Here is a 20,791-nt window from a genome sequence, read left to right as displayed (position 1 = left end):
CATCTCTTGGCCAGAGGGCGTAAGCCTTTAGGTGGCCCGCCCCACCCCTTCAGGGTGGGGAATGAAAACTGCGCATGTAATCGTGGCGTGTTGTCGTTAACAGGAATGGCACTGTTAGGAAAGTTTTACGGTACAAATTTCGAAACTGACTTCAGTTTGTTGTTTTGGTCTGTCTCTCTGTCTGTCTATCTTCAAATGGGAGAAAAATGGTTGATTTCTAGGAATGTCTTTCTCAAGTTGTTGGACACCCGGTTTGTGAGGGGGGCTAGAAGTAGAACTGGCAAAGTCCAATCAACCCAATTTGACAGGAGAGACTGATTTATTAGAACTCCGTAACTAGAGAAGATGCATGCATGAATTTTGTACTCTTCTATTCTTAAGCATTTTAAAATGCAGTGTAACCTAGTACCTACAGTATACTTTGAGCAATGCCGTTATTAAAATTAAGAATTAACAGGTTTGCAACTAATACATGTAGATTTCCACATCTGCATCCAAAATTCTCAGGAGACTGCTATAACTGCAAGTGAAATAACAGAAAGTCATGATCAAATAAGAGTTCAGTGAGTATTAACTGTGTTTAATCACATAAATAGAACATCTAAGCCAGAGGATATAAATGACTGGGTCTTCTTACTCTAATCTTTATAGCATAAATCAATATAATTATTATTCTAAGAGTACAATATGAAAATTTGAAATTGTATACATATATAATAATATTCAGTAGAGTTTATGTAAGCATACATGTGGGGATGGAGGCTGTCAAACGTTTTCCACGGATTGCCGTAATGTTTGGTCAACAATTTGTCGACGTCTCGCAATTTCAAAGCATTCACTTTTACATCTCATTCAGTTACACTGTGAATAATCATTCATATATTTTTGTCAGTTTTACAAACAGTTTCAGCAAGAGTTACATCATCGCAAAACAAAGGCAGGAAAGGACGCCATCATGCAAGCTGCAGCAGAGTCAGAGAAAGATAAGGACAATTATGCAATGACGTTTGATCGTGAACAAGCCCTTCTTACCCTCAAACGCTGAACTGTTCCTAGTTTCTACGAAAACGAAACTCTTTCGCTACAATCTCAGTATCCGTGCTTGTTCAGAGAATGAACGGTATTTTCATATGTGGGATGAAGAGGAGCGAGTGAAATTGGCAGTTGTCTGTTGAAACATTTTGAGCTTCATGACATTCTGTATCAGACAACTGCACATTGTACCATTGTAGCAGTTTGGTTGTAACTTGTCGCAGACGGCAGGTTCAAGAATATTTAGCTCGTATTTCCGCAAGGAGGGCATACATGATGATGGTCATGATTGTTCTTGTTGTTTAAATGGGCCTTACATCTAGATCATCCGTCCCTAATTGCACGAATATAGAGACAATTTACAATTCCAAAATACATCCACTGACCAGAATTAAAAAAAGACGTCGATGAACAATGACTATGAACTTAAAACAGTCAGAAACTAACTTTAAACAAAAGGATGTACCGACAAAGTGGCTGCTGATGCTTGTTGTCCAATGGTCTCCAAAATCCGGGTCAACGGCCCCTCATAATGGTACTTATTGCTAGTGCAGTAAAGTAGAACCATTGTATTTCCCCTGTAGCGGCACTAATCACAAGTAGAGTCACGGTGTTCCTCTATGTCACTTCGATAATGAGGACCTCTTGGCCTCTTGTTAGAACGGAACGCTTGGTAACATTACATTTGAAACAATGAATCACGTGACATCGAGTTTACTTGTGATTGGACAACACTGAGATTCCCATTTCTTCAAATCATAACTACTTGGAGATAAATCTTTCGTATTGTTCTGAAGACGATACTGGTTGTAGGTTCGAAACGCGTCAGCGTATTACACGACCTAACATCCTCAAAAATAATACATTCTATGATCATGTGCATTACAAACGCAGTCACTTTCAGCTTTCAAAATTAGAGTAGAGCTTAGAATTCAAGAGATGCTGTGAATTACCTCACAAATGTGTGGCTCTGTTTGAAGAACACAGACCCCCAAATAACTGTATTCGAAATCATACTGGATTATCAGTCAGTGAAGGGCGTGACGGGAGTTAAATGGCTGTTAATGGGTATGTTGTTTGATCTATTCCACCGAGATAGTTAGCCCTGCTGTTAAGGTAGCGCAGATGTAAGCTTACATTCGGGAGATAGTCGGTTCGGACCGCACTATCGGCAGCTATGAAGATCATTTTCCATGTTTTCTCATTTTTAAACCAGGCAAAGATTGTGAGTGGGACAGCATGATTTTCCGTGTTTTCCAATTTTTATACCAGGCAAAGACTGTGCATGGGGCAGCATGATTTTCCGTTTTTTACCATTTTTATACCAGGAAAAGACTGTGTATGTGGCAGCATGTCTGTCGAAAACCACCTTTGTGGAATGTTCCACCAAGTCCCATGCGTACCTTAATGAAGGCTACGGCCGCTTCCGTCCCACTTCTAGCTCTTTCCCATTTCATCGTCGCCAGAAGACCTATCTGTGTCGTTGAGACGTAAAACAAATTGTAAAATAGGTCTTACATCTGAACCCCCTGTCGGAATTTCCGAAAAATAGGAATAAATAGCAAATTTCTCCAGAGAGGAAACATGAAGGGTCGCTGAAGAAGTATCCAAAATTGCCGATAACGGTAACAGAAGGAAAATTGTCATAATAGCCTACAAGGAATCAGGTAGTGTGGGACATATTTGACAGATCCCACAGTTCGTTCCTAAATCTCAACACACCAGGAATAAGACGTTGATATTGAAAAGAAACTAATCTATAAGGAGCGATCAAAAAGTTTACGTTCGACGGCCGTGCAGTACTGAATTGGGAAGCCAATCAGGCAAACTCGCCGTGAGCATTGAGGCACTCATCCCACCGAAGAACCAGGTTGAAGATTCCTGTGTAATAAAACACCGTGTGCTGCTGCGTGAAGAAGTTCGTAACTGTCTGCTGCACATCCTCGTTCGACAGGAAACGTCGAAACTTCAAGGCCTTTTTTGAGGGGACCGAAGCGGTGACTATCGCATGGGGAGAGATCAGGACAATAGAGCGGGTGCTAGAGTGTCTCCCACTTGAGTTGTACATGAGGCTGGCCTCCCAGATCGACCGGCGTCTTGTGCAACAACCCGTACCGAACTTGGTGCACCATTTCACAAGGGTGGTTTTTGACAGACATTCTGCCACATACACAGTTTTCACTCTCCAGCGGATGTCCACCGGTGTTTGTCCTTCGACAGCCAAGAACAGAATAACAGCACGTTGGTCCTGTTTGGACGCATTTGGTAATAACGTCGCCATAGTACACGTGGCCGCATTTAACGTTCGCACCTCGGCACGATACGACTGCCACTCTAAACCCTTTGCCTACAAGTGGTTATATACCCGTATCGGAGTCGCGCTACGTTTCATGTCCACTGCACCAACGCCCTGAAACGGAAACTTTTTGATCACGCCTTATATGACTATATTTAAGGACAATAAAATGATGGGATTAATGATATGATGTTGATGGAGTATTCCTCCATTGACAGTAAAGGTTTGGAAGCAGTTTAATTTAAACTTTCCAGAACTACTAACTTTATCATTATTAGATTTACGAGGTTAAATTTCGTTTCTGGGAAATAATTACTATTAACTATAATTCTTGTACTTTAACATCATAAAAAGGTAACTTAATCAATAAATGATCACCGGGTGAGTTGGCCGTGCGGTTAGGAGCGCGCAGCTCTGAGCTTGAATTCGGGACGTAATGGGTTAGAACCCCACTGTCGACAACACTGAAGATGATTTTTCATGGTTCCCCATTTTCACACCAGGCAAATGCTGGGACTGCGAGTTAATTAAGTCCACGGCCAATTTCTTCCTTCACAATCGTAGCCTTTCTCCGTTCCTGTGTCGGTGGGACGTAAAGCAACTTGCAAACAGGAGTTACAAGAAGAGAAAATAAAAGAAATATTTACCATTGTAAGCAGAAATTAGAAATGTTACAGTTTCATTACGCTTTGTCTATTGTGGCAGTCTTCGAGTCTTTGTAGATAACTAATTGTTACAAGTGTTTTGTTGTGACAGTTGCAGTAACTTTATGCGATTTCTTTTACAAGTTGCTTTACCTCGCACCGAGACCGATAGGTCTTATGCTAACGTTGGGATAAGAAAGTGCTAGGAGGGTCCGTGGCCATCTCCAGGGCTGCCGACCGTGGGGTTCGAACCCACAATCTCCCGGATGCAAGCTCACAGCTGCGGCCAACTCGCCCAGTCTTCGTGAGCGTAAGGCTTGGTGTAGAGCCAAGTCTGTTTGACATCCTGTGCCCATGTAGTTTTTGTACTGGAGAGGGCTACATGTTTCAAGCATCTGTCATAACTGAGATGGAAGCACTAAATGCTGCGTCAAATCCTGGAATGCACATCTGGCGCTGTATCCGGGCCATCAACATGATCAGGGTAGATGGATGGTCTCCCTCTGGACTAATACGGCCATTAGCGAACTTCTGCTCTCTGCACTCTGTCATTACACTGTAATCCGGGAACTCGGAGTTCCCTGTTCGCTCCCGGGAGAGTTAACACTGGCAGATCACCTGCCTAGAAAGATCTGCACCACTTCGGGACAAGGACACAAGCTCACCCGCCTAGTAGGCATCTTCGCTAAGGTCTCATCTCCACTGTGGTTATCCGGTTCTAGTTCTGTTGGTGGAATATAATTCACCATCGGAATGCTGCCCGGCAGGCAAGGAGAGGAGATGCTATTCAATTCCTAATTACTGAATTAAGTCTTCTCCTAATTATTACTTTCTACCGCTTTTCCCACACCTTTGAGATCGCAGGTGCGAACTGTGTCGCACATGTGGATTTTGCCCTATTTTACGTCCGGATGTCCTTCCTGACGCCAACCCTTTATGGAGGGACATAATCACTATTGCGTATTACTGTGGTGGATGGTAGTGTAGTGTGTTGTCTGAATATGAAGAGGAAAGTGATGGGATAAACACAAACATCCAGTTACCGGCACAGAAGAATTAATCAAAGGGGATTAAAATCCCCGACCAGCAGGCAATCGCACCCGGGACCCTCTGAACCGAAGGCCTCAAGGCTGAGCATTCAGCCAATGAGTCAAACAATCACTGAATTAAGTGATGGATATTAAATATTTTGTCTTTCATCGAACACCTGATTTTAGTCCCTACATCGTCGTCGTCGTCATCATCATCATCATCATCATCATCATCTCACTTTTAGACGTGCAGGTCGCCAATGTATCTCAGATACTACTAGAAAAAAATGCACGAGGCGAATCGAACATATTCTCGGACAATCCCGGCACTAAACGTCAATCAATCAATCAATCAATCAATCAATCAATCAATCAATCAATCAATCAATCAATCAATCAATCAATCAATCAATCAATCAATCAATCAATCAATCAATCAATCAATCAATCAATCAATCAATCAATCAATCAATCAATCAATCAATCAATCAATCAATCAATCAATCAATCAATCAATCAATCAATCAATCAATCAATCAATCAATCAATCAATCACGAGTGTTCTACATTTAGGGCAGTCGCCCATGTGGCAGATTCCCTATCTGTTGTTTTTCTAGTCTTTTCTTAAAAGATTGCAAAGCAATTGGAAATATCTTGAACATCTCCCTTGGTAAGTTAATCCAATCCCCTGACTCCCCTTCCTGTAAACGAATATTTGCTCCAATTTGTCCTCTTGAATTCCAGCTTTATCTTCATATTGTGACCTTTCCTACTTTTAAAGACACCACTCAAATTTATTCATCTACTGAAGTCATCCACGCTACCTCTCTACTGCCAGCTCGGAGCATATCACTTAGTCAAGCAGCTCGCCTCCTTTCTCCCAAGTATTCCCAGCCCAAAGTTTGTAACATTTTTGTAACGCTACTCTTTTGTCGAAAGTCACCCAGAAAAATTCGAGCTGCTTTTCTTTGGATTTTTTCCAGTTCTTGATTCAAGTAAACCTGGAAAGGGTCCCATACACTGGAACTATACTCGAGTTAGGGTCTTACCAGAGACTTATATGCCCTATCCTTTATATCTTTACTACAACTCCTAAATTCTCGTTAATATGATTACCCCAAATGAGGTCTTTCCTTATATCAACACCAAGGTATTTAGAGTATCCACCATGAGAAGCTATCACCCCATCAACACATCAACGCAGTAATTAAAACAGAGTGGACTTCTCTTCTTGCTGAAACTTACAACCTGAATTTTAACCCTGTTTAACATCATAGCATTGCCTGCTGTCCATCTCACAACATTATCGAGGTCTTTTTGTAGTCACTTCTTAGAGAACTATTTTCACTTTATAATTCATCAATTTTACGAACACATTGTTTAGTTGCTCGATCATGTAGTAAGTAACGTCCTAGTGCAGTTAATTGCTCAGGAAAAGTTGAGTACAACTTTCAGCACATCACAGCGGACTGGTGAAATGACCTGGGTAATTGGTGTCATATTAGACAGAAGAATGCCGGTCAAGTCGAAAAGGACTGGTATACAAGACCTTCGTTAGGCTAGTCATATGGCAGTGAGACCTGAACCGAGACATAAAGACACATTAGAGCAGTGCAGACGATCGACAAGAAGTTACTGAGTTGGATCGAGTGGAGTTGCAAGAAGCGACAGAATGTGGGCAGCCTTGGAGTACACGGTATCGCCGGTAAGCGTCAAAAATACGGTAATACTCATACCGCGTTGGAACAATGAAATTTCTGGATCACAAAGGCCATATAATTTTAAATGTGTGAACTTTTCTCTATAGAGAGCCATTATATCAGCCTAACCCTGGCTCAGTGTGGTGCTTGTTGTTAATTTAATATTGGTAACTTTTCTCCGCTACAAAGAAAGATATCGAAACGTGGAATTATTGGGGGGCACAGAAGACGAGGTATGGAGTAAAGATTCTTTGCTTGTCCCACTCCTGATAGCCTGCATTGACTCCACCCGCAAGGGAGGTGAAGAGTTGATAGAAATCGAAAGAATGTGAGAGTACCCACATAAGAATGGCGAGGCTAATGAACGGTAAGAAATCTAAATCTCGTAAATACTAATCTAATGCAGGGTTACTCAAACTGTTTGTCGGGGTTTCAATAAATATAATACACAGTACATTTGATATAAGAATAATAATATTCTTTTATTGTATACTGTAAGTCACAAATAGAACTAGGCATTTTAGTTGCAAACTTTATATCAGAATGGTGAAAAAAGGTGCAAAAATTTAGATTTAAGAGGTGCTAAAAAAATTGCAAATTTAAAATGTAAATATTCATTACAAAACTGTACCGAAACCAATTAGGAAACTAATTCAGACATGTGTTAAAATGGCTCCTAAAACAGTTGCCAAGTACAGTCATTTTTTATTCTCATTTTTTACAATTTGCTTTACGAATACGAATCTTCTTTTATTGTACACCGTAAGACTCAAATAAAGCTAGGAACTTTAATTTTAAAATGTGCATTAAAATGGTGAAAAAACGGTGAAAAAATTAGTTTTAAGTGATGTGAAAAAAAGATACAAATTGAAAATAAAAATATTCATTACCAACTGTACCAAAACCAATTAGGAAACAAAATCGCACATATATTAAAAGGGCTTATAAAACAGTTCCCAAGTACAGTTATTGTCTATTTTAATTTTTAGAATTTGCTTTACGAGTACGAATCATTTTTTGGTGTAAATTGTTAGTCACAAATAGGGCTACGAATTTTGGTTGCAAAATTTGCATCAAAATGGTGCAAAAATTTAGTTTTAAAAGGTCCAAAAAGTGCCAATTTTTAAACGTAAATATTAATTGCAAACTGTACCAAAACCATTTAGGACACAAATTTGCACATGTATTAAAATGGCTGCAATAAGCAGTTCCAAAGTACATTTACTTTTAACTATTTATTTTTGTACAGTTTGCTTTACAACGCACGGACACACATGCTGTAATACTAAATCATTACAACAGTTTTAATTCGCTTCCCACTACAACGGTCAGTCGTACTGATTGGTGGGATTGTTAATTTGTCAATTTGGCTTTACCTTCCCCCTTTTCTTTCTGTTCGAAGGTTTTCGCCTAACTGCAGTGCGATAAAATGCAAACTGATTTGTGGACATTTTGCCTAATGGTAGTTCATTGAGTCTCAAACTAATCTGAAAGTTTTCGCAAAACATGTCTGCGCTGCAGCAAAAGTAATGTGAGACCACTCTGAAAAGTGTAAGTTTTAATAGGATCGTACAGAGGTACTGGTGAATATTGCTTTAAAAGGAAGTACAACTAGGCAACCATCCGCTAAATAACACTAATCAGAGGGAGAAAATGGAAGGGATCCAACACTTCGAAAAATGAAGGTATCAGCCGTAGGAAGACAAGAGCCATGAAGGGCGTGAAAATAAAATACTCGCTAGCCATCGCAAACCTAATAGCGTCGGGGTCGAAAAAGAATAAGAGTTCACCAAGAGAGATCGGATAAGATAGATGAAAGTGAGGAGCCTGGCACAAGTAAGTGGGAGCAATGACAGGACTCAGCTAAGAGCCCAATGGTCGCCAAACCACCCTACAAAATTTAGAGCCTCTGGAACCCCTTTTAGTCTCCTCTTACGAAGGCAAGGCATACCATGGCTGTTATTCTACCCCCCACTCGCAGGGGTACAAGATCGTACAGAAAGTAGGAGATTTGTCCATTTATAAAACAGTCAACGGGAGAAAATTGAATTAAGCTACAGACGTTTGATTTCCTTTCTTGGAGTTTTATCGCAATGAAATGCGGCAAAGGAGGAAAACATTATTTGGGGAAAGAGCTCAACCGTGCTAGTATTGAGAACAGGTGTAAAAATGGTGCAACAAAAACACAGTTAAGATTGTTAATCTAATGTTTTCGTTGTAAGGCAAGTCAATTTGAATATTTTTCGTAGCTCAACTCATAAAGTTTTTTTTACATACATCACAAATGCTCAATATGTGCGCCTTTTCATACTCTACACACATCTACTTGATAGTCTATCTCTTCCCACAAACACCCTAACATGTCAGCGGTGATTATAGCGAAGGCTGCTTCATTTCCAGAATATTCACTGGTAGAGGAGGAACAAACTCTCGATCTTTAACGTATTCCAACAGGAAGAAATCACACGGTGTTAAATCTGGTGAACGTGGTGGCCAGGGAAGGAGCACCTGATCACAATCCGTTCCGAGTCCGATCCATCGTTGTGGTAGTTTAAAAACGCCCTGACCTCCCTGTGGAAATGAGGTAGTGCATTGTCCTGTTGCAGCACGTAATCCTCTCTGACGTCACTCAAGAAAACCCTCCGATTACATCGGGTACACGACACTTGAGCGGAGATCCCGAGGTAACCCCGAAATTAGTTGCCAGGTACATGAGAAAAGAATACCCTCTATCCCAGGATGATGTAACTGACATAACGAATTGGAGGAAGTGAATAATGAAAGCTGGTCCCACCACCATGGCTCGCGAGAGTGAATTGAATTGATTTGAACTGAATTGAATTGTACTGAATTTATTCATAATTTACATGCCACAGAGGCTGAATAGCCCCTTTATGTAGCGTCTTCATCTACTGTATATAAATAAAGTTCTAGAGGGTCCGCTGTCTGTAATGCCGTTTGTTTTGCCAAATTTTCCGATATTTATCCGATATTTATCCTGTTTAGGTCAACTCAAGGCCGTTTGTTTCTTTGTACGTCTGTTCCACCATCACAGCCATGTAAGCTCTTATATTTTTCCAGGGTTTACCCTGGTTTTCCACCCCTTTTGGGTGGGATTTTGGTAGGTTTTGTTTTATTTGGTTTATCTTGTATCTGTTAACGTAAATTGAGTTTGCGGTTTAATTATTATCTTTCCTGGATTCTCTTCCCGTCCTGGCATTTTCGTTAATACTAGGAACTCATTTGATCTTTAGTTCATAACTGACCCCTTTCCTAAAACACATTTTCTTCTGGTTCCTGATTTTAATTTTTCCGATCGTCAGTTATGTTAATTTAGACCTTCCGTTATGGAGGCTATCAAACTTGTTTTTTTAAAAAGAAAGGAATTCTGCGTCTGGGTTAATTTCCATTTTAAAACTTGGCGATAAGCTAAATATGCCTAACCGTTCTGTAAGGTTAACTTTTATCATCAACCACTCTGGGTGGTAAATTGTTATTAATTGTTTTAAAAGGAGCTGAGAAAAATGAATACCAATCCGTTCAGCGGTGTTGTGTCACTCCTTGACTGTCTGATTTTAATTTTATTGTGCGGTCGTCTTGGTGACATTTATTGTCATTGAGATATTTTGGTTTTGCTTGATGACTGGGGAGTTGGATTAAGATTCGTACGGATAACGTTTGGAATTGGTTGTCCTGAGCTTGACTTGGGATTTTGGTGGTGATCATTACCCATTTACCTTAATTTCACCACGCTAACTGATTATTTATTGTGTGATCTGCTTTAACTCTCCGGAGAATTTAAAGCGTGTATAATTGAATTTAGCAGTAACTTCTGCTTATCCTGAAAAGCTGTTGTAGAGTTGCTGACGATTTTTACTGTAATTACTTATTTTACCACTTCTTTGAATTTGCGGTGCCATTCTGGATTTATTGGGCTATGATCTAATCCATGAAATATTGAATTAAGCAGTATTTCTGCTTATCCTGTTATGCTCTTAAAGAGTTGTGATTATAATACTGAATTACCTTTTCCAGGAATCCACTGCATTTGTGGAGTCGTTAATGAACTATTTCCTGCGATTTATTTCCTAAAACTGAATTAAGCTTTTTCTTCGTGTTAATTAATTTGTTTTTGAGCCAGTTCCGTACCTTGTATTTGTGAATTACCTTATGATTTACGTTTTTGGGGTTTGCTTGATATCCTGTTCCTGTTAATTTATGCACCCTGTTCTGCATTACACCGTGCTAAGGATCGGTTTCATTTCTCTCTATTTGTGCTTGATAATTCATTTTAATTAACTACTTGCTCCATCCTTCTTGGACCTTAATTTCGAAAACCCCTTGATTTATTCCTGTTTTATTTAACTTGGGGTAAAGTTCACATTGCGTTGTTATTAAACTCAGCTATTTCGAAAACCCAAGTCTATCAATGATTTAAATTACTGTATTAATTTTAAAGAAAGAGGCATGATTGCAATGATCCATTGAAAAGGCACCTTCCACTTTCTCACTTTTGAGGTAAGTTGTCTTGCCTTTTATATAAAGATTTCCATTTACTGCTTCTGTGTGGTGACTCTATGTTGTGTTTATTTTGGGTTTTCTGGGTGCCAGTGTGTTGGCACAATCTTGGATAGTCTCTGTGCACTGGGTTACTGACTGTTATTGAGTTGTTAACTGCCTGTCACCCAGTACGTTATTGTGTCTTGAGTCTTACTGTGTCATTATATTTAATTTCTCTTAATTGGTGCCACACGTTACATTGTTACAGTGATTTAAAGGTGTGCATGTTGATTGGTTCCGTTTGGGCACGCCTTTACGCTAAATGAAATACTAACTCTGAAGTTGCTCTGAGGTTTATATGGAATGTTTCCTAACCTGGCACCTTACAGTGTTAAAAATGTTTATATGTCACCGTACCATACATGATAATGTTTTATCATTAACCTAACCGTAGCAGTGTCACTGTTTAACTTTTAACCATCATTGCATCGTCACAGGTTGATGGATGGTACAAATAATATCGTCGCTTCACCGGTAAAACGTTGTATCCCACAATACTCTTCCTATCCATTATTCTCCTTAAGACTGGTCACGCCTCCAGTATGGATACGCAGTCCATCAGAACAATGTCCGTTGTGTTCGTTTTCCTATGTCGACGAATAAACGAAAATGAACCTAACATGCATTGTACACTAGGAGTGCGTAAATACGTAATGCAAACGTACATTCCTACAGCACGGTACTGTAAGGTTCATTTTCCTTTACACCTGGGCATAGGAAAATGAACACAACAAAATTTGTTCTGATGGACTGCATATCCATACGTGGCTGGGAGGCGTGACCAGTCTTAAGGAGAATAATTGATAGGAAGAGCTTTGTAGAATACAACCTTTTACCGGTCGAGCGACGATATAATACAAACATTGTTTCCTTAGAGCTTCGGAATAAAATATAATAATGTCCTTCCATTAGGAGGTAAGTTGTATACTGTATTGTGTTTGCCTTTCGAACTCTTGAACAATCCACGTACAGTTGACAATGGCAAAGGCACTGTTTTCGAAGATGGAGTTCTACAACTTTAAGCGATTGTCCCGTGCCAAAATTTCAGATCACTGTGTGCCGTAGATTTGACTGGGCTTCGCATACATACACATACACACTTCCGAATATTACTGGCTGATGGTTCCTCGTGTCGCGGACCGAAAATGGCTTCCTACTCAATGGACTTGCAGTCCGAGGAATACTACTTCGCCTGTGGCATGCTCAGTCATGTTGGTGGCTTCAGTAATATTCGTCATCAGTTTCAGAGACGTGTTCATTGCAGAGGGAACGATTCATATTCCTGAGAAGGATAATCGGTGTTCTATAATTTAATTTTAGCACTCCTGAAGTGATGAAGGGGGCATATAAAGTAAACCTATAGTTGTGCTATGGGATAACGTGTTTGGGTGTTGGGAGGGAAATAAAAACTGGTTTTGTGGTGTTATAAATGTGTCGACAACATCCCACAATACTATGTACAGTTATACAAACAAAGGGCTCTTAGGTGCCATTGTGAAAGAATTATATTAAGGAAATTAGGTTGGGAAAGGCGGGGTTTAATATTTTGTTTAATATTTAGCATCAAACTATGAATATTAAAGAGCAGTATGTTAATAATAAGTGTCGTACATTCGTAATTATTGTTTCTGAAGTGATGTGTTGTACTGTGCTATGTTACTTAAGCAACATAAACTGCCGAAATTCCATGAGTGCGGAAGTATCAATACATTTGATGAGTGCTCCCAGTTCATCAGTACCAATCTTTATCGCATATGGAGCACAAGTGGTCATCACATCATCGCCATGATTGTTTGTAATCAAGGTTCAAAGGCCGTGTCTCTACAGGATATTAACGCGAAAATTCAATGCGCTGAGTGTAGTAATTGGTTTCACAGCTCACATGCTCAAATAATGGAGGAAGACATAAAATACTTACGTCCTTATGAAATAATATTGCGTTGTATTAATCGTGTTTAGTGTCGACGTAAGGTATGGCTTATAGGATGAATGTTTCTGTTAGTGAAGTATATAAGGTATCTAGTGTCACGGGAATTTATAAATTACTTCTTCATTTCAATAGTGAATTAGAAACGTTGTTGTTGTTTGAGTCATCAGTCGATAGACTGGTTTGAGGCAGCTCTCCATGCCACCCTAACCCGTGCTAACCTTTTCATTTCTACGTAAATACTACATCCTGAATCTGCTCTAATCTGCTTGTCATATTCATACCTTGATGTACCCCTACCGTTCTTACCACCTACACTTCCTTCAAAAACCAACTAAACAAGTCGTGTGGTGTCTTAAGATGTGTCCTATCATTCTATCTCTTCTTCTCGTCATACTTAGCCAAATCGATCTCCGCTCGCCAATACGATTCAGTATCTCTTCATTTGTGATTCGATCTATCCATCTCACCTTCAGAATTCTTCTGTAACACCACATTTCAAAAGCTTCTATTCTCTTTCTTTCTGAGCTAGTTATCGTCCATGTTTCACTTCCATAGAATGCCACGCTCCACACGAAAATCTTCAAAAACACCTTTCCAACTCTTATATCAATGTTTAAAGTGAGCAAATTTCTTATTTCTTTTCTTAAGAAAGCTCTTCCTTGCTTGTGCTAATCTGCATTTTATGTCCTCCTTACGTCTGCTATCGTTAGTTATTTTACTACCGAAGTAACAATATTCATCTAATTCCTTTAAGACTTAATTTCCTAATTTAATATTTCCTGCATCACCTGCCTTCGTTCGACTGCACTCCATTACTATTGTTTTGGACTTATTTATTTTCATCTTGCACTCCTTACCCAAGACTTCGTCCATACCATTCAGCAGCTTCTCGAGATCTTCTGCAGTCTCAGATAAAATAACAATATCATCGGCAAATCTCAAAGTTTCGATTTTCTCTCCTTGGATTATAATTCCCTTTCCAAATTCCTCTTTGATTTCCTTTACTGCCTATTCTATGTAATCATTGAAAAGGAGGGGGACAATCTGCAGCCTTGCCTCGCTCCTTTCTCGATTGCTGCTTCTTTATCAAAGCCCTCGATTCTTATCATTGCAGACTGATTTTTAAACAGATTGTAGACAATCCTTCGTTCTCGGAATCTGATCCTATTCACCTTGAGAATCTTAAATAGCTTGGTCCGACCAACATTATGGAATGCCTTTTCTAGATCTACGAATGCCATGTACGTGGGCTCGTCCTTCTTGACTCGATTCTCTAAGATCAGACGTAAAGTCAGGATTGCTTCACGTGTTCCAACATTTCTTCTGAAGCCAAATTGATCTTCTCCCAACTCAGCTTAAACTTGTTTTTCCATTCTTCTGTAAACAATACGTGTTAAAATTTTGCAAGCATGCGATACTAAACTAATGGTGGGATAGTTTTCACACCTGACAGCACCGGCTTTCTTTGGAATAGGTATAACAACATTCTGCTGAAAATCGGATGGGACTTCTCCTGTCTCATTCATCTTACACGCTAAATGGAATAACCTTGCCATGCTGGTTTCCTTTAAGGCAGTCAGTAATTCAGAGGGAATGTCGTCAATTCCAGGTGCCTTGTTCCTATTTAGGTCGCTCACAGCTCTGTCAAACTCTGACCTCAAAACTGGGTCTTCCATTTCATCAGCATCATCAGCCTCTTCTTGTTCCAGAACCAAATTGTCTACATCTTCACCTTGATAGAGTCCGCCTCCGTAGCGTAACGGTTAGTGTTATTAGCTGCCGTCCTCGGGGGCCTGGGTTCGATTCTCGGTTCTGCCAGAAAGTTAAGAATGTCAGGAGGGCTGGCATGTGGTTGAAATGGCACATGCAGCTCACCTCCAATAGGGGTGTTCCTGTAAAGAGCTGTACAACCTCGGGATGAGGACATGAGTTTACTTACCTTGATACAAGTGTTGGATATGTTCCTGCCATCTTTCTGCTTTGTCTTCTTTCCCTAGAAGTGGCCTTCCATCTGATCACTTAATATTCATACACCTATATTTCCTTTCGCCAAAGGTTTCCTTGATTTTCCTGTATGCAGCATCTATCTGTCCTAGGAACATACAACCTTCGACATCCTTGCACTTCTCCTTCAACCAGTCTTCCTTAGCTACCTTGCACTTTCTATCCACTTCATTCCTTAATTGGCTGTATTCGTTTCTTCCCTCTTAATTTCTAAAATTCTTGTATTTTCCTCGTTTATCAATCAAGTCTAGTACCTCCTGAGTTATCCACTGATTCTTAGTTGATCTTTTCTTCCTTCCTAACATTTCTTCAGCAGCCCTGCCGACTTCATTTTTCTTGAATATCCACTCTTCCTCTATTGTGTTTCCTTCATCCTTTTCATTTAGTCCTTGTGCAACGCGTTCCTTGAAACAATCCATCACACTCTTTTCTTTCAACTTGTTTAGATCCCATCTTTTTGCATTCTTTCCTTTCTTCAATTTCTTCAGCTTCAGATAACATTTCATGACAAACAAGTTGTGGTCAGAGTCCACGTCAGCTCCTGGGAAAGTTTTGCAATTCAACACCTGGTTTCTGAATCTCTGTCTAATCATAATGAAGTCTATTTGATACCTTCTAGTGCCCCCATGTCACGTCCACGTATAAAACTGTCGTTTGTGGTGTTTGAATCAAGTATTGGCCAGGACTAAATTATGATCAGTGCATAATTCAACCAGCCGACTTCCTCTTTCGTTCCTTTGTCCCAATACGAATTCTCTTACTGTATTACCTTCTCTTCCTTGACCTGCCACTGCATTCCAGTCTCCCACCACAATTAGATTCTCGTCACCTTTTACATATTGTATTATATCCTCTATCTCTTCATATGTTCTTTCGATTTCCTCATCATTCGCTGAGCTAGTAGGCATATAAACCTGCACTATGGTGGGCATTCGTTTGGTGTCTATCTTGACGACAATAATTATTTCACTATGCTGGTCATAGTAGCTTACCCGCTGCCATATTTTCTTATTCATTATTAGACCAACTTCTGCATTTTCTCTTTTTGATTTTGTGTTGATAATTCGGTAGTCGTCTGACCAGAAATCCTGTTCTTCTTGCCAACATACTTCACTTATACCAACTACATCTAACTTTAGTCTATCCATCTCCCTTTTCAGATTCTCTAATCTACCAAAACCATTCAAACTTATAACATTCCACGCTTCGACTCACAGAATGTCAGTAACCATCTTCCTGATGATCGCCCCGTCTCGTGTAGTCCCCACCCGGAGATCCGAATGGGGGACTAGGCCTAGTTTACCTCCGGAATATTTTACCCGGGAGGAAGCCATCATCAGTACATCATTCATACAGAGAGAGCTGCATGTCCTCGGGAGTTAGTTACGGCTGTAGTTTCCCGTTGCTGTCAGCCGTGTAGCAGTATCAACACAGGCAAGCCATGTTGAGTATTATTACAAGGTCACATCAGTCAATCATCCGGACTCCGCCCTTGCAACTTCCGAAAGTCTGCTACCCCCCTTTCGATGAACCATTCCTTAGTCTGGTCTCTCAACAGATACCCATCCGATATGGTTGCACCTGCGGCTCGGCTATCTGTTTCATTGGGACACGCAAGCCTCCCCACCGTGGCAAGGTCACATGGTTAGCAGGGGAGGTTAGAAAAGTTAAAAATATTCAAATGAACAAGAAACTCCTGAGTCCCTGAAAGTGGATAATTATTGGTCAGCAACCATATAATTTTGTTCTTCTGCCAGGATCTGTGGTCTTCTTAGACCCTTCCATTATGGTTCGTAATTTCCAAAGACAGTTTTCACATTAAGGAACCAACGCAGTATATACTTTTCCCAGCACCGTGATAGACAGGAAGTCACTTATATAGTCTAAATCTATCACATTGGGACCTTTCTTTAATGTTATGATTTTCATGTTATTATACACTTGTCTTTTGATTGTACTGTTTAAATGTATATATTAGTGCTTCTGATACGATAAATAAATAACGTATCGAAGAATACCTCGATTAGTGAATGAGATGATAAAGTAGCGGGGTGAAACTATTCAACTGTGTGTTGATAAATTTGATGAATTAAGAAGTACAGTACTTCCGATTTCTAATTTAAAGTTAGTAGTAGATGATTTTGATCAATATGCTAGACGAAATAAGATTTAAATACGTAGTAGAGCCTTAATTTTGTGGACTGTGGTGCACTACAGCGGAGAGTTTTCACCATATGATATTCCCGTGACAGTGCTTCGCTAGTCCCAGCAAGAGGTAGTTGTGTGCATACAGTATAAATAGAACTACGGTCTCTGTTGTGAAGGGCACGGTGGAACTTGAGAATTTCGTAGTTTGAACAACGTGCAAGTTCTGTCAAAATTTGTGTAAATAGGTAGCGAAGCATTTGAGATGATCAAGTATAAATTTACCGGATCATCAAGACAGGAGAAGGCCGCGAAATGGCAGGTCAAAGGACTGTGTGGTCCTTGAACTTTTAACGCCAGTCCAAATAACTTATTGACTGTAGTGCATGAGTGTACGCCGTGTTGCCTGCGCTGTGGGAGCCAGTGCAAGATGTTATTGACTGTAGTACATTAGTACAAGCCGTTTTGCCTGTGCTGTAGGCGCCAGTCCACGAATTTATTGACTGTTGTGCATGAGTGTACAATGTGTTGCCTGCACTGTGGGAGCCTGTCCAAGAAGTTATTGACTGTAGCACATGAGTTTAAGCCGTGTTACTTGCGCTGTAGGCACCAGTCCACGAACTTATTGACTGTACAGTAGTAGTTCCAGATATTCCCAATGGAGAAGCTTATCGGATAGATAAAAATGTAAGCAACGTTTTGAATGCCGATGTGAAGAGGGAAATGATTGGTGTCTGCCGTAAACTGAAGCGGCAAACGAGAAAAACATGGAGGAATTATTTTTGAATCTCCCAGACATGGGGATAAAGATGTTCTTACAGAAACGTAAAGTAAAGAGAAATATATTGAACCCATGACCTTTGTGCCCTAAGAATATTACCTATTAAATTGGCAATTGGATAGGAAGTTCGATTCTTGATAGCACGGAATTGACATGTGGAAAGGGGTGATTACCTTCGGTCCCACGCTCTGGTATACGTGACGTCAGTCGCACGTGTCAACGGCGGAAGAATCTTACATCATTTTTGTGAACTATTTCAGAAGAAGTGCGTGTATATGGCGTGCCCAAGCCAAGTCGAAAATATAGTGCCTATCAAATGAGGTCATTTATACAGCTAATTAAACTTGTATAAATTTTAAATGTCCATAAACACTACCGCCGAAAATGTAGCGAGTATGTAGTCACCTTCAAAATTCTTGTAATTACAGTTTAGTTAAGTCAGAAAAGTTATAGAAATTTTCTTGGCGGCAAGGGGAGATGCCCAGAGAGAGAGAGAGAGAGAGAGAGAGAGAGAGAGAGAGAGAGGGTAGCTGCTATAAATAAGAATTGACGCCATGGCGAAGCCCCTGCATTTTGTGTTACGAGGCTGACGACAGAGGGTTGAGCTGCTCTGTGAAATCGAACGACAAAAGTAGACTAAGTCCAACCAACATATTTCAGCCGATGTGGCTGGGGTCTTGACTCCATGTGGAGATAGTTTCTTGAGTGGAAATAATTGTACCAAATAGGACGGTCAAGGGACCGAATACAATTTGGAGTGGATGAGGAAAGTAATTCCTGTGCGGAAATAATTACAGTCTACCGTGTGCGCTCAACAAAAACAAGTGAAGGGTATTTTCTTTTTTTTAATGCTTTATTTCCAGGAAACCGAAAGAATTACAAATGATCTGTACAGCCAAAAATGTAAAAATGGCTAAATAAAAATGCCAGGGTCGCTGGTGAGCCCAATGATGACCGATGGCTTAACGTGAGGTATGTGACTTACCATCTTACCACCTATTATATCTTGTTTCACGATCTCTAAAATATGTGTATTTGAAAGGGGTATATACGACGCAGTTGGTCTCCCCTATGTGGTTTTTGTAAATGTTAGAATACGACGAAAAAAGGGTCATTTGTTTTATTTTCCACTTGGATAAAATTTTGAAGTCTTCCGAGTGCCGTGTAATGTTGTAAAATGTTGTTAAATAGAGTTTCGAAGTGATATCACGTCCAATGTAGATCGTCATTTCCGTGTGTATAGTGTCTATATTTGGTGATGTCAAATTAAGATGTTCATTCGACGTAAAATTATTCTGTCTGAAATTTTTATGTAAATAATATAAGAAATCCATGGTTACTCATTTTCAATCGAGTGGAAGCGCGCTGTCGGGTGATAGTATAGAGTGATGAATTTGGTCACGGAGTGAAAAGTTTTTCTAGGCCCATTTAAACTGTGTCTGACTGATAATAAAAAGATTTAGGAGAATTTTTCAGTCATTTTCGTGAAAATCCAGTTATTAAATCCGATATCATTTCATGCGAAGTTATTCATTATTAAAGCACTGTGCGTTATTAGACGTCGTGGATTCTAGTAAGGATTTTATTCCGGTTCTTTTGTCGGTGATAGTCGTGAGTTGGGAAACAGAGGTTAGTTTTGTCGTGTGAGTCGAGATGAGATTTGTAAATCAGGTTGAAGACCTGTCAATGAAGCCGGGACTTGTGGAAGCCCGAGGAAGATTTTACAATGTTTGGGGATGGAAAGTAGAAGTAGGGAATCCATGGCGGTATTAATTGGCGACGTGTATAATTAAGGTGGGCATTTTGGAAGTGTAATCTATGTGCATTTTGTTGGTCAGAAATATCGTATTTGTTTTATTATGTCGGCGGAGTTTTTTTGCTAGGGGCTTTACGTCGCGCCGACACAGATAGGTCTTATGGCGACGATGGGATAGGAAAGGCTTGGGAGTTGGAAGGAAGCGGCCGTGGCCTTAATTAAGGTACAGCCCCAGCATTTGCCTGGTGTGAAAATGGGAAACCACGGAAAACCATTTTCAGGGCTGCCGATAGTGGGACTCGAACCTGCTATCTCCCGGATGCAAGCTCACAGCCGCGCACCTCTACGCGCACGGCCAACTCGCCCGGTCGGCGGAGTTTAAAGGGAGCATTCTGAGAAGCCAGTCAGGTAGAACGGACCAGATGTCTCATGTAACTGCCAAGCGAACTTGGGGGCGAAATGCTGTCAGCTGATAGGGGTTTACCGCTGGGATAACGGGACATGCAAAGCGTGTTACGCGTGGAATTGAGATTGTATTTCTCGGCAGGGGATAACGTTAAATGTTGGATTTGGTTGAAATTTTCATCCGGTAATAACGTGTGTGTTATTAGACACTGTAATTTTGTTTAATTGGGAACGTAGTGTGCATTTGATGCCATGGACTTAGAGGATAATGAAAAAGATGAGCCAAATTCAGGTTTGTCCAAAATATAGAGCGATGGTAGTGATGATTGTTTGCCTGTGAGGGGTGCGCAAACTTTATAAAATGTTATGACGAGATATGACATCGTAATTATATGGCTAGTTGCTTTTGGTTTGTACGTAAATTATTAGGGTTATCCAAGTGTTAATAATGGCTAGGGTTAGGTTAGATTTAAAGTGTGAGGTCATGAAACAAGATATAAACTGGAC

At 40.2% G+C, this 20,791-nt stretch overlaps 1 pseudogene; it reads right to left on the bottom strand.

The window, feature by feature from the left end:
- Positions 1 to 15,124: 15,124 nt before the first annotated feature.
- LOC137503701 (craniofacial development protein 2-like) lies at positions 15,125 to 16,105 on the bottom strand (annotated as a pseudogene).
- Between the last annotated feature and the right edge of the window lie 4,686 nt (positions 16,106 to 20,791).

Source organism: Anabrus simplex, chromosome 1, assembly GCF_040414725.1.
Source record: "Anabrus simplex isolate iqAnaSimp1 chromosome 1, ASM4041472v1, whole genome shotgun sequence".
NCBI classification, from domain to species: Eukaryota; Metazoa; Arthropoda; class Insecta; order Orthoptera; family Tettigoniidae; genus Anabrus; species Anabrus simplex.
The sequence above is the reverse complement of the archived record's forward strand: the minus strand, read 5'-3'. Positions and strand labels throughout refer to the sequence as shown.